Genomic DNA, 14,659 nt, shown 5'->3' on the forward strand with positions numbered 1-14,659 from the left:
TGTGTTTTTATTTTATTTTTTATTTTTTTTAAAGATTTTATTTTTATTTATTTGAAGAGAGAGAGACAGCCAGCGAGAGAGGGAACACAAGCAAGGGGAGCGGGAGAAAGAAGCACGCTCATCACGGAGGAGCCTGATGTGGGGCTCAATCCCATAACCGCCGGGATCACGCCCTGAGCTGAAGGCAGACGCTTAACGACTGCACCACCCAGGTGCCCCACCTTACTGTGTTTTTAAAGTGGAGAAAGTTTACTTATGGCTGGGCAAAGAAAAATAAGGGTGGGATTATTGAAGATATAAAAAGAAGGACCCTTCATCTGAACCTGGTAAGATGAGTAAGATTTAAAATGGTAGAGACGGCAGCAAGGGCATGACACGTTCCCTGCAGTGCATGAAAAGTGAGTACGTGCTCTTGTCAACCCTACTAGATGGAAGGTATTTGAGATCAGGGACCTATGTGTTATTCATCTTTGGAGCCCCCCCCCCCCCAGTACCCAACTCACAACTCTGTTCATCATAATCCTCAGTAAATGAACGCTGAAAAGAAGGAATGACTAACAGAATTTGAAGTCTAGCAAACTTAAAAAATTTGCTCAAGTTAATATAGTCAATTACTGAATAGATTAAACCCCTTGAAAAATGAAAACTAATATAGAAATGTGTTTTTATTATCTAATTCCCTAATGTGTTTTTTGTTTTATAAATGATGCAATTATGTTATTACAGTGTATTTGTGCTCATTAATAATTTTGTCAGAGGAAAGCCAGTGTCCTGTTGGAATTATTTGCATACCTGGACTTTTTATCACAGCTTTTCCAAAGGAAGCTCTATCAGTTATTTATGTATTTATGTATTTATTTAGCCAAATAATGCTGCATCACAAAGCACTCCACAACTTAGTGGCTTGAAGTAACCACTATTTATCATTTGTCCTGAGTCTAAGGATCATCTCTGTAGTTGTGCTAGTTTAAGCCAGGCTCTGATGATCTCTGCTGGGCTCAAACTTGTATCTGGGCCAGTTGGTGGGTCAGTGAGGGACTGGTGGGTTGGAGGATAACCTTGGCTCTGCTCTAAGTGGTCTCAGACTGGCCCAGGCTTATTCTCTTGGTAAAGGGGGAAGAAAAAGAGAGTGAGCAGGAAAGTACAAGGCCACTAGGCTCAGATCACACACACACACACACACACACACAGACACACACACACACACAGTGAGTCACTTCCACCACATTTTACTGGCTAAAATGAAACAAGGCAGCCAAGAATCAAGGGATGGTGAGATAGATCCCACTTCTCAGTGGGAGAAGCCACAGAGTGACATGGCATAAGGTGTGGATATGGAGTACTGGGAAGGAAAGAGAACTGGAGACACCCAATGTTGCAGTCAGTCTGCCACAGAAGATGTGATGCACATTCAGTTTTTCTTAAGATTCAGAAAGGGACCAGGGAAGATGCACATTACTCTGGCTTGAAAGACCAGGAGCTTCCTTTGCCTCACTGATACTCACGCTGCTACTTGAAGGTGCTCAGAGTATTAGTATTCAATCTGCCCCTGCAACCAATTTAATTCTTTAAAGGCTAATTCTATATTCTGTCCTTTTCATGCCCTCTTAGTCTCTTATCTTCTAACACAGGAAATGATAGATCAGTTGATTTGTTGCCTTTGTATCTATAATGAGTAGAGAAAATAAAAGACATTGGGAAGTTCATAGGAAGCAGATACGTGGAGAAATTAGAAGAGATATTTTTGGTTTGCCTCTTGGTTTGTTTTTGAAAGGCAAAATCTCAAAGAAAGTAGAGTGAAGTCTTGGGGGATATTTTTTTTGGTTTGGGAAGGAACTAACGAGGTACGTGAAGGCATCTGTAGGAAGGAAGTGAATGGAAGTGCTGATCCAGAGTATTGGAAGGCATGAGAAAGAAGGGACTGATCAATAGCTATTTTTCAAGTGTGGAGCATAATTTGTGTCGGGCTGCTGAAATGAGTTAGTGCTTCAGAGTTAATGGCTGTGAGCACATTCCTGTATCGCAGCACTCTCCAGAATGTTTGCCATCAACAATTCTAAAAGGCTAGAAGTGACTCACAGCCCATGTGAGTAACGCACTGGAGCTTCCTGAGCTGGGACCTCGCCTCATCTGAAACCCTTCCCCTTGGACATTGTGTATCTGTACTTACATTCTGGTTTGGCTGCCTCTCAAACCATCCAGCACTCTTTCCATCTTGTTTGGGTTGACCTTCTTTCATTTGGGGCTTTCATGATTTCCCCACTCAGCTCTTTCCTAAGCCCTAAAGAAATACTATCTCTTGCTATTCAAAGTGTGGTCCATGGACCAATAGCATAGATATCACCTGGAAGTTCATGAGTTTCAGTACCCACTCCAGGTCAACCAGTCAGTTTTCATTTGAACAAGATTCCCAGTGGGTTCGTGTGCTCACAAAAATTTAAGAAACACCACATTATTCCACAAACATTGATATTCACCTTTCCTATTTCTGTTCTCTCACCATTAACCTCCCTAGGGCCCCTTTTTCCCTCTTACCTTACATTAGAAAAGGCTCCTCAACTTTTCAATAACCTCTATATGAATGATTCCAAAATGTCACGAGCTATACTAGCATAGATTGAAATAAAGCCCCATTAAAAGATTTTTTTTTTCAAGTTTCCCTATTTGCTTTGGTGATTGGAACCTGGAAATGGGTGTGGGGACTTCTTCCTTTGTAGGGTGGCATGAGCCACAAAGCAGTCTGAAAATTAGACATTTATGAAAACAAAGGCCACGCCATCTTACCCTTGTGGGTCTGTAATATTAGTCAAGACTTCCTGACAGCAGAGTGGGTACTGCTTGTGATTGGAGGCATATTAGAAATATGATCTCATGTAAGGTGCTCCCACTTGAATGAGTTATATCCATTCATTGAGTGTTTCCATGAACCATGTGCCACACACTGAGCCAAGTATTAGTGTTTATGATATGATGTAATCAGCACATTAGCCCTATGGAACATGACCCCCAATTTACAGATGATGAAAGTGAGGCTCGGGGAAGGGAAGAAAATTGCCCAAGTCACATCTCTGGGGAACTACAAGATTTGAAAGAGGCTGCATCCTTAAATCTCTGTGATTTCTCCAACTAGAAATATCTTTTTTTGGTTCTAAAAGGCTTTTTCTTCTGGCTTTAGAGACATACATTTTTGAGAAGAGGTGTTACGCTAAGCTAACTCCTGACCTTCTTTCATACCTGGGCTTAGGTATTTTGAGTTCTCCATCCACATCCTTTCTTCATTGTCTGTTTCAAATGCCATGTCCAGCATCATGTCCATTCTGATACCTTCCAACAACATGTCACCTCTCTCTTTGAATTGTGTTTCCTGTGGTCCTCTGGAAGCTTTACTTAATTGTGGAATTACCTGGCACCTTCTCTAACAAGGACGTTCCATCCTTTGCTCCCCTCTGCATCCTTTGCCCTGCCTGGCACTGTGCCTGGCACATCCCAGATAACACATATTTGTTCAGTGAATTGAATCCGAGCTGACTTCACTCTGACAGGGACCTTGGGAGTGTCAGAACACTAGGTGGAGGGGCGCCTGGGTGGCACAGCGGTTAAGCGTCTGCCTTCAGCTCAGGGCGTGATCCCGGCGTTCTGGGATCGCCCCACATCAGGCTCTTCCGCTATGAGCCTGCTTCTTCCTCTCCCACTCCCCCTGCTTGTGTTCCCTCTCTCGCTGGCTGCCTCTATCTCTGTCAAATAAATAAAATAAAATCTTTAAAAAATAAAAATAAAAAGAACACTAGGTGGAGGAAAGGTTGTAAACAGAGGAGAATTTCTCTACACAGATTATTTCACACCTTTTGCCAAGGACCAGCCCAGATTTCTCTCAAAATCCAGACCACAAAGACTGGAGGCTGAGGGGATGACAAGAGGAGGCAGGGTCTGTTATAAAACCCCGGGAGCCACCTGCCCTGCGTCCTAAGAAGGGCAGTCCACTCAACTGCTTTTGTTCCTGAAAAATCTCAACTAGAAAGAAAGCAAACATTTAAAACTTTCTCTTGGAAAGCTATTCTGCCTTTGATTTTCAGAATGTCTTCAAGTGATTTGGGTCTATTTTTAATACCCGTGAGACATGATGTTGTAAGGAGAGCTAAATATAGGGGCCACATCCCCCTTTCTTTTATTCATTGGCCTTAATCTTCCAGGAGGAAAAGAAAACGCACGTGGTATTTTACCACAGAGTTGTGACGTTTGCCCTGATGGGCCCTGCTGAAAGGAAATTCATAAATACGGTGTCGGAAATAAAGATAATGAATGGATTCTTTTTGGAGAAAACGTTAAGTGGGAGTTTCTTTATGTTAAACCTCGCCTGTCTGCTGAAGACTGTGAGATAGTTCCTCTTGTTTTCCTCGGGGTCCTTTGGGGACAGCAGTCAGCCTGTGTCACTGGAGCAAGCTTCAGCACCCTACCATCGGAATCCAGAAGAGTAGGACACTCAGCCAAAAATAACACACGGCATCAGAGCAGCAGCTCTAATTCCGGTTCATTATACACTTACGAGGCTGCTGCTTCCTCCTCCTTTCCTCCTCCTCCTCCCCCCCTCCTCCTCTCCTCCTCCTCCTCTTTCTTTAAAGAAGGCATTAAACTCATGTTAAAAGCAAACAACTGTGTGAGCACCCATCGAACCAGAAGGAGGGACTGGGGCTTCTTGAAGCAGCGTAAGCCTGAGAATCTGTGCTGGAGGGCTCTGCTCTCTGTCTTGTGTGCTCGTTCATGCCTTTGCATCTCCCACACAGCTCAGGAGCCGTCATCTCATTCATCATGAGTGGATCTGGGGCGTGGCTTGGAAGAGTCCCCGAGAAAGTCTTCAACCTGGTAGCAGGCGCCATCGTGGCCTTTAGTCGTCGTGAAGGCTGATGAAGAGGGACAGCAGGTGGAGGTGTGGTTATCAGAATGGATTCTGCGATCACTACTTAGTCCAGGTTCTACCCCTTAAAGGCCATGAGAACTTTGGAAAGTTATTGAAGTATTCCGTGCTTCCATTCCCTCATCTCCGTAGAAGAGATAACAATAACACCTTACAGAATTGTAGTAAAGATTAAAGTGCACAGCGTGCACAAGTCCTCAACAGCCTTTAGCCTAAGTCTACCATTGTAACAAAGGGTGGTGCCAGGGAATTTTCTAGACCAGGGACGTGATTCAGGCATCTGGTTTGGTATATTTACTATGTCTTCACCATCTGCAGGACGGTCTTGGCTTAATTTGGTTTCTATATTTGTTCACGGTCTTAATCCTCAGTGCTGTTTTAGGTAGGGTGTCAGACTCAGCTTTAGATGAGAAGTTGCATCTACAAGTGTTAGATCTATGCTCCTTGTGGGCCGCCTCTTGGAGAAAAGGTGTCCCAGCCTCTGCTTCCTCTGCTGCTCCTCGATAAACAGGAGCAGCCCCTAACCCCTTCCTGAGAGATGGAACTGAAGCTAGAAACATTGGATGGTTTCTTCTAATGAGGTGGAAATAAAAAGGTCCCAGAGAGCACTCTTTTTGCCTGAGTCCAAGAAATACGGTCCCCACCCACTCCCTCCACCTTCCCAAAGAGGGTACATTTTTGAATCTCTCTGCTGTGCGTGCTCTTATCCCTCTGTCTTTAAGAATGGCAGCTCTCCAAGGAGCATGCCTTTGTTAAATGCCATTCAAAAGACCATCTCTGCTGATCTTGGGTTGTTCTTCCTCTGAAGGAGATCTTTGGGGAAACAGGGCCTCAGGGCTCTTGGGTCAGAAAGACTCTTGTCCCCAAATTTCTTTGCATATACAAATCATTAACTGGAATCCAGCAGAGGAGAGTTTATTTGTCTGTGTGGTATCTTGTCGGTATCCATTGATACTGGATTTGGAAATGAGTCTAAAAAGAAAAAAGATTCCGTAGGTCAGAGTAACATAAAGTCCTGGTGTTGTGGTCTACATTACTGTGGAAATATTTCAGAAACTCTTTTATTTAAAAACACTATCACCCAAACCCTTAAATCTAGATTTTATACCGGTGGTTGGGGCAGGGTCTACCATGTTGTTCTTCTTAAAGGACACTGACATAGTGGGACTTCTAGAGTTGAACTATGTTGGATTAAGGGGGTGGCATGGTATGGATCCCTGAGGTAGTTATTGCAAGCATGTTTTCTTCTCCATAGCTCAGATATTATTTGTAGCTGAAATGATTTGCTTACTTAGCTATTTCCCCAGAGGATGGTCAGGACAGGGACATGTTCTCTTTGTTTCTTAATCACTAGTACCTGGCACCATTCTTAGCACATAGTAGGTGTCCAATTCATGCTTTTAGCATCCATGAGTAATAAAATGATATGAAGACACTACTTTGCAGTTGTTTACTTATGGAGAAAGACATTTGTCTTGACTTCTGTTATAGGACTGGATTTATCTCTGATGCCAGTTTGGGACTCAGAAAAACATTGAATTTGAATTTTGACATTTGGTCTGTCTATAAATTTCTGGTTTATTTGATAGCTGTAATAGGCACATTTAAAATATAAAATAAAGTGAGTTAAATATGTTGTAGAGTTTGTCCCCCTACTCCTGCTCTCTAAATGCTGAAAAAGCTAAACAACTGTGTGCTTAGTTTCTTGGTTGCTAGGTTAATACCTGGTCTGTATCTGCAAATTGGTTTCTTTGTTGTAGAACCTTTAAAAATTATGACTGTTCAGATAGAAGCTAGAAAGTATGAATTCAGCTCTATTTTGTAGTTCCTGTCAGAATGCTTTTCTGGAAAGAATGAACAGCCATGTTTGTAGCAAGTGGCCTCACCTCTAAATTATAGACGTAATTTACGATGGTTCGATTTGAGATTTTTTTGACTTTATAATGGTGCAAAAGTGATACACGTTCAGTAGAAACTGTAGTTTGAATTTTGAATTTGGATCTTTTTCTGGGTTAGCAATATGCATAGGACACTCTTATGGTGCTAGGTGGTGTCAGTGAGCCGAGCTCCCACTCAGCCATGTGATCATAAGGGTAAACCACCGACTCACAACCACTGTGTGCCCATGCAACCATTCTGTTTTTCACTTTAAGTATAGTATTCAATAAATTACATGAGATATTCAACACTACATTATAAAACAGGCTTTCTGTTAGATGATTTTGCCCAACTGTAGGTTAATGTGTTATGAGCATATTTAAGTTAGGCTAGTGTATTACTAAGTGTGTTTTTGACTTAACAATATTTTCAACTTACTATATCAGGATATAACCCCATCATAAGTCAAAGAGGATCTGTATATTGTTTTTTTTGTGGTTTTTAGTCAAATCCTTGATGTTATTTTGACTTGGTTTTCATGATTTAATTTATTTTAGTTGGTAAAGATTATTCATCATTCATTTAATTCCAAGGGTATCTATTGATTCTTTTCTCCTCATTTGGTATTTTCTGACATTTTGTGGCACTCAAAATTGATTTATACAAAACCAGTCATCTAAATGTCCAGAGGAGGCATCTTTCACTTGTTATCAGCTGTTTTTCTGAACTAATAAGTAGAATAGTCATGTATGTTGAGGTTGCTGAGTGATTGAAGGGCAGGAGTTCTGCCCTTCACACCAATCGTATCATACTTATAAAAATTCTTATATAATTTTGAGAGTGAGATCACTGAGAAGGTTCTCCTGAGGTAGCACCAAACAGTTTCTTGGTTGGGACTAAACTCTTTCCTGTAACATTTTTGTAGAGTTCATTTATTTATTTTAGAGAGAGCAAGAGCAAGAGAGTGCACCTTTGTGTGTGCACATACGCTTGCACGTGAGCAGGGGGAGGGGCAGAGGAGAGAGAGAGAGAGAATCTCAAGGAGACTCTGCACTGAGCATGGAGCCCAATGTAAGCCTCGATTTCATGACCCCTGGGATCATAATCTGAGCTGAAATCAAGAGTCAGATGCTTACCCAACTGAGCCACCCAGGTGCCCCAGCCTATGACATTTATCAGTCATTCTATTCCTAAGCTATTCTAAACCTATGCTCCTAAAAGTAGTAATAATACTATAATAAAAATAAAGCTTGTTGTGCAAAATAGGCCTTCAATGTATATCTTCCTAGCCCATTGTTTCTTAAACTTAACGAATTAGCCTTGTTAAAATGCAAATGAACTTCTGTAGATTTGGAGTGAGGCCCAGGATTCTACGTTTCTGACAAGCTCCTAGGTGATGCTGGTCTGTATAGTTGGAGGAACAAGCCTACCTTGCAACCCAATTCACATCCTACTTCACCCCATTTTGAAATTCTCAAACAGTATCTGAGGTTCCCCTTGTGTTGCGATGTTACTATTAAGAGTAAATGAAGAAGGAAGAGATCCTGACACCCCCTCCCACCCTCCTGCCCATGCCACCTTACATTTCATAACAGCAATGAGAACCTAAGTATGTGTGTAAGTATGTAAACCAATTGGATTGTTTTTAATAATCTTCAATCAAAAGAACTTGGTGGTTGATAAAGTCAATTTTCATGAGTCTTTGAATTCCTATTTCAGAAATTTATTTGTGCCTGAGGGACTTTGGCAGTCCTTCACCTTCTCTGCTCCAAGCCTTTCTCTTGTTCTGAAGTTCCCTTTGTCCCCATCCTCATTCCTTACCTGGTTGCAAAGTCTTACTATTCAAGCCAAACTGGAAAATAACTTGAGACAAAGTGTTAGGAGATAAAGCTTTAGGCCACCCTTCCTAGGAGTATTTGCTATTTCATAAATAGTGATAGGAAAGATTTTAAAACCAAAAGGTATGACTGGTAGAATTTTTTTTAGCTCCATGACAGACTACTGAGGGACTTTTTGGAGGGAGGGAGGAAGGGGGGGCAGGAGGGGGAGGAAGAGAGAAAGAAATTTCCAGCCTGCCATATAGCCTATTTCTCATTCATCTTACTCATAAGATCTGCCTTCCCGCTCTACTCATTACTCTATTGGTTATTGTTTTGAGGGCTTATGACTTCAGATGGTCTTTCAAGTAAACTCTTTTAAGGAAGTATTCTGTAATTCATCTCTGCTTTGTTTAACATTTGCTAAGGCAATACTCTGCGTCTCTGGGCTCCCTTGATGTCCAGGATACCACAAAGTCAGGAACAGTATATAAACATACTGGAAAGGGAAATATTATTTTTATATTGAATTGGGAAGAATAATGTATGGAACGTCTTCACCTGGTTGGACTTAGATTTGATTCTTCTCAAATAAGTGACAGATTCATATGTAGAGAAAAATTGAGGTTCTCATCTGTATGTTGTTTTTTATTACATTATTTTGCTTCAGGCTCAAGCATATCAAAGTAATTCAGACACTGTGGATGAAATCATCTGATTTCCATCAATAAATGTCTACTAAATCCTTCTGATTATAGGCAGTTGGTATTATTACATAGTTATAGGAAGACACGGTAATATCATGCAGTAATTAATTGGAGTCTATGTGGCTCAGATTTATACAACATTTCATGCTTATAGTTATAGCTAGGCTGATTCTCACTAAGTGATATAAAAGACTTGGGTATTGAAATGGATTCTGTTTCTTGGTTTGAATATTTGAGTCTATTGCTTTTTATCCCTGTCCGTTATATGCAGGTGAAGAAAAAGTCCTTCCTGGTTTACCATTTTCTTTTTTATCATAGAAGACTTCTTATTCCATACAATTGAAAATGGTTGTTGACTGATTGATCACATAAGTTGATTAAGTTGGGGAATCATAAATCATATACATACACAAAACATTTGACTTCTGCTTAAAATCCATAAATGCACATTTATGCACCATTATTTTGCTGTGGAGCCAAGGCCTTTGCTGTAAATTGGAGGGGTGTCTTTTTTTTGTATAAGCTATATTCCTAAAGGAACCTCAAAAATTCCAGTTCCAATTTCTTCAACGTTAATTAAGAATGTAACAACAGTGACCAGTAACCCAAGAGGAGAGGTCTGTATAGATTTTTATGATCCCTGTCCCTACAATGGCAATTTTTTTAAAAAAGCATTTTTTTTCTTTATTGGGTCTTTCCGAAGCATTTGACTAGTTTCAGGAAAGCAGCAACTCCCTTTACGTTGCAACTCACATTTTATAGGAATATTATTTAATTAAATTATGTAATTACATTTACAGGCACAACTGGCATAAATAGGGCTGGGAACAAACACAAGTGAATCTTGGTAAGAGTGCAACCCAAAGTACATGGTATATAAGAGACTATTTTGCCAGCTACAGTGTTCCACTGGCTACAATCCTATGGGAATCACTATAGTTAAGGTTAGATATTTTATGCAAGGAATGGTGAACATTAATTATTCCAGTGAAACAACGAATTTGAGACCAATGCTCTATTTTTTTTTCCTTTTCAAAATATGACTATAGGACCAGAGTTCATCCATTTCAGATTTATCATTCTTATGATAGCTGTTTTTGTTTGTTAACTTGTTTTTGTTTTGTTTTGTTAGAGTTAATATACAGACACCTCTGGTGCTGTGGATTTGATACATTATTATGGGTTTTTTTTTGGGAAGCAAATTTCTGAAGATTAATACTTTACTATTAGCTTCCAATTAAAAAAAAAAGCAAAAACAGAAATAAATGTTTATAAGGAAATGCCTTGAAAATTTTAGTGAGAATGGATGTGAAGGGAGAATGTATAATAAAATGGGTGGTAAGAACTCATAAATGTTCTAGCCCAGCTGTTAAGTGAAAGTGTGTGCAAAATCCTATCCGTGGGTAAAAGACCGTCCATTTCTTCCATGCCGGGAGACTCCCTGGCTCCCTACTTGCTCCCATCAGTGTGTCCCTGCTCCCCTGGCCCATACTTCCTTTCATTTTCCCTCCTAGACACAGTATCTGTATCTACTTGAACACATTTTTGGCCATATCATACCCTCGTTGGACACCGTGGAATGCATGGTTTAAGTCACCTGGAAAACTTTATTTGCTAGACTTTTGATTCTTAAAAATGAAGGATTAACCCATTTTTATTGTATAAGCTAAAAGAAATTTCCTTAGAATCAAGGGAGGACTGATGATGCATTTTGTATAGATTTTTCCTTTTTAAATTTTTTTATATAACTTTCCCATAAGGAAATGTTACAAATTCTAAAACTTTTTCAATTTCTTATTAGTCAGCGTATTCTTTTTTCAAAAAGATTTATTAATTTATTTGAGAGAGAGAATGCAAGTGAGCATAGTAGGGAGGAGGGGAGGGGGAGGGGGAGTCTTCCGAGCAGGCTCCACACTGGGCACAGAGCCCAACATGGGGCTCCACTTCACGTCCCTGAGATCACGACCTGAGCTGAAAGCAAGAGTTGGGCACTTAACCGACTGTGCCACCCAGGCGCCCCCAGTCAGCATAATCTTAATAAGGTGCTTATCTTGAGGGAAAAACAGTGATTTGGGCTTGCTGCAATGATTTGGGCTTGCTGCAGTGATTTGGGCTTGCTGCAATCCTTGGTGTTAACTTGGCTTGTAGATGTATTGCCCTATCTCTGCCTGCATTGTTACATAGCTTCTCCCTGGGTGTGTCTTTGTGCCTACATCTCAACCTTTTTTATAAAGATACTGGTCATGTTGGATCAAGGTCCACCCTAATGACTTTGTTTCAGCTTGATCACCTTTGTGGAAACCCTATGTCCAAGTAAGGTCACATTCTGAGGTACTAAGAGTTGGAACTCCAACATATCTCTGTGGGAGGACACAACACAACCCTTAACATGGGTCATAGTTATTAGCACTTGCATTCGAAAACCACTAAAAAAAAAAAAAAAAAAGAATCTAAGAATCTCCCAGTTGTGTCCCAGGGCAGGTTACAGTTTGTGTCTTGAAATGTCAGTGCCGTGATCAGGCCAGAGTGTTATCTGTACTTGCCTTATACTTCATTTTCATAGTCAGAACTTCCTCTAATGAAAACATTTTACAAAGACAGAAACAAAACTAATTCTTTTTTGGTTGCTTGATTTAAGAATAGTGAATAAAAGCTCTGTTATTTAGTAAGCTCCTCGATTCATGTATGTTCTCATTATGTTTACATTTTGGGTACTTTATTTTATCAGTAGCAAATTTATACTAAGCTACATTTATTATTTGATACTTCATTTTGCTTTCATTAATTTCCTTGCTAAATGATAAGTAGCATTAAAGTCATGCTATTCTGAGTTTGCATTCCGAGACAGAGTGACACTGCATTATTGAACACTTTTACCCTTTCTTTTTAAAATTCATATTTCTACATCATCTGTGGAAATTGCCATGCTTAATGCTACTAAGTTATGAGCATGAGAAATGCAGGCTGTAAAAGAAGGGGAAATACTGAAATATGAGGGACATGTATAGAGCAGACTGGGCTTATCATGGAATCTATTTAAAATAATATTGCAGACTTACTCAAGGCTTGCGATAAATGTTCTAGTTGCATTGTTTCATGTTATTCTTACAATTCTGTATAGCAAGACTGGTGTATTGGCCAGGGTGGGCTACGTTATGCTGAGGGAACAAACAACCCTAGAAGTTTATTTCTTGTTCCCATAGTGTCTGTTGTTGGTCCAGGTTACTCTCCAAGGCAACGGTTCTCCATGAGTCGTGGCAGCAGTCCGGTCTGCTTTGGTATTAAGGCATGCCTTATCACCACGTTCCTCGTGATCACTGCTTTATGGGGAAGGGTGGGCTGACAGTCAAGTGCCGGTGATCAAGGCCTCCCCATGGGAAGTGATACCCACCCTTTTTTTCATATTTCATTAACCAAAACAAGTCATGTGGTTATGGTTAATTTTAAGGGGTTTAAGACAATGCAATCTTGTTGTGTGACTGGAACAGAAGAGAACCAGATATTGATGAACAATAACATGCCTAACTGAGATGATAATGCCTCCCTTTTGCAGGCGTGGAAACTAGGGTTCAGAGAGGTTGGGTGACCTGGCCAGGGATATAGAGCTACATAATAATGGGGCTGCTAATCAAACTTAGGTCTGTTTGACTTCAAAGACGATAGTCAACCACTTTGTGTCCTATCTTCTGTAACAACTGATTGATGCCTTGCAGATAGCGTGATTCAAGTGGTAAAACCGATTGCTCCCAGATCTCCTTATGGGGTCCTGTTGCTAAGTGTTTATAGGAGATGGGGAAGAACTGATGATTGGTGAGGCTGCCACTGAGTCTACAGTCTGGGAAAATATTCTGGACCCTTGTTCCTCTGGCCTGTCTCCTTTTATGCCTCCGTATAACCTCTGAAGAAGCACCTGAATATTCTCAGTAAAAGAGAGAAGCCAAAAAAGTAAAGGAAGGATTTTTGCATTTATCTGCTTTGCTAGAGGTGAGATGCAATATATGGTCTTGTGATTATTGAAAGGATAGCAATGGGAAGTTAGACTTGTATGGCAATTTCTAGTCTACAAAACATGTTCATCTATAATCTGAAGGTGTGAGCAACCCTGTGTGTACTAATTGGCAGTGACATCATATCAGTAAGGTGTGATCGTCAAGACAGGCAATGCAATCCAAGACTGCACAAGTTAAAGTCATTGACTGGCATGCAAGAGGGCTCTAGAACACTACAGTCAGATCTGAGTTAACTCCTGGCCCATCACCTGGGCAGATGTCTTTGCCTCTGGAATTCTTCATCTATAAGTCAGGAGCATAATGATGACTTCACAGAATCTGTGTAAAGAATAAATGAGGTAAGGCTAACGTAGCACTTAAAACAGTGCTGCGTACCTAGGTCCCAGCTCAGTAAATTCTGGCTGCTTTTATTATTATTATGGTGGTGGTTATTGGGAGGATTTTCCAAGTAAGGTATGTGATAATTAAGCTCTGTGTGCAATGGTCGATCGTAGCAGAAATACTACACTAGATTCTGGAATATTACAATCACCATCACTGGAGGTAGTGGAATGTATTTTGAGGCCAGGAACCAGGATGGAGAAATTACCCAAAAGCCTCTCACATGGTTTGCTATAGGAACTAGCAAGATCTCACCCAGAAAAGAGACACTTCAGCAGAGACTTGAGGCAGGGACCACCGTTGTCCTTGGATCTTTGAAGGGTTGTCCTACAGAATAGGTTTTAGTCTTATTCCTTATGGAATTAAAAAAAAAAACACAACAGTACAGCTATGGAAATGACAAGGGGAAGGATATTGATTCATCTGAGCACAAAGCTGTCAACCGTGGAGCAAGACTGTCTCAGGAGGTGGTGAGTTTACCATCTATGTGGTATATGCATTGTTTGGAAGGGTATTGTCAGGATCATGGGGATTCAAGCATCGGAAGAGTGATTAAATTAGAGAAACCTCAAACGATCCTCAAAACTGAGTTCTGTGATTTTAATCCTGGGTTCTCAAGGGGATGAAGCCTTGGTGACAGTCTTTTTACAAAGCTTCCCGGTTGACTCTGTTGTGCAGTCAAGTTGGAGAACTGAAAAGAAGTAGGTGCTATGGACAGTAGCATCAGCTACATGTCTTAAAACTATAGGTAATCAATTCTGAACAGCAAGAGAGGGTCATTCTGTGTGAGAAACCACTGAAGCAGGACAGAGTTTGGTTGGATTTGGCTTGGGTTAGGCCCACATTTTGAGGAGTCTGTCCAAACTGAAGCCTCTGATCATTTTGGATAGTCATTTGGGAAAAGGGTTGACGTGCATGGTCAAAGTTGAGTGTCTGTGACAAACATCCCATGGG

At 40.6% G+C, this 14,659-nt stretch overlaps 1 protein-coding gene across 1 annotated transcript in view; it reads left to right on the plus strand.

The window, feature by feature from the left end:
- Window positions 1–14,659, plus strand: part of PPARGC1A (PPARG coactivator 1 alpha) — a 461,990-nt gene that overhangs the window by 150,771 nt on the left and 296,560 nt on the right. The gene's annotated exons all lie outside the window — the stretch shown is intronic.

The sequence above is a fragment of the Ailuropoda melanoleuca genome, chromosome 11 (genome assembly GCF_002007445.2).
Source record: "Ailuropoda melanoleuca isolate Jingjing chromosome 11, ASM200744v2, whole genome shotgun sequence".
NCBI classification, from domain to species: domain Eukaryota; kingdom Metazoa; phylum Chordata; class Mammalia; order Carnivora; family Ursidae; genus Ailuropoda; species Ailuropoda melanoleuca.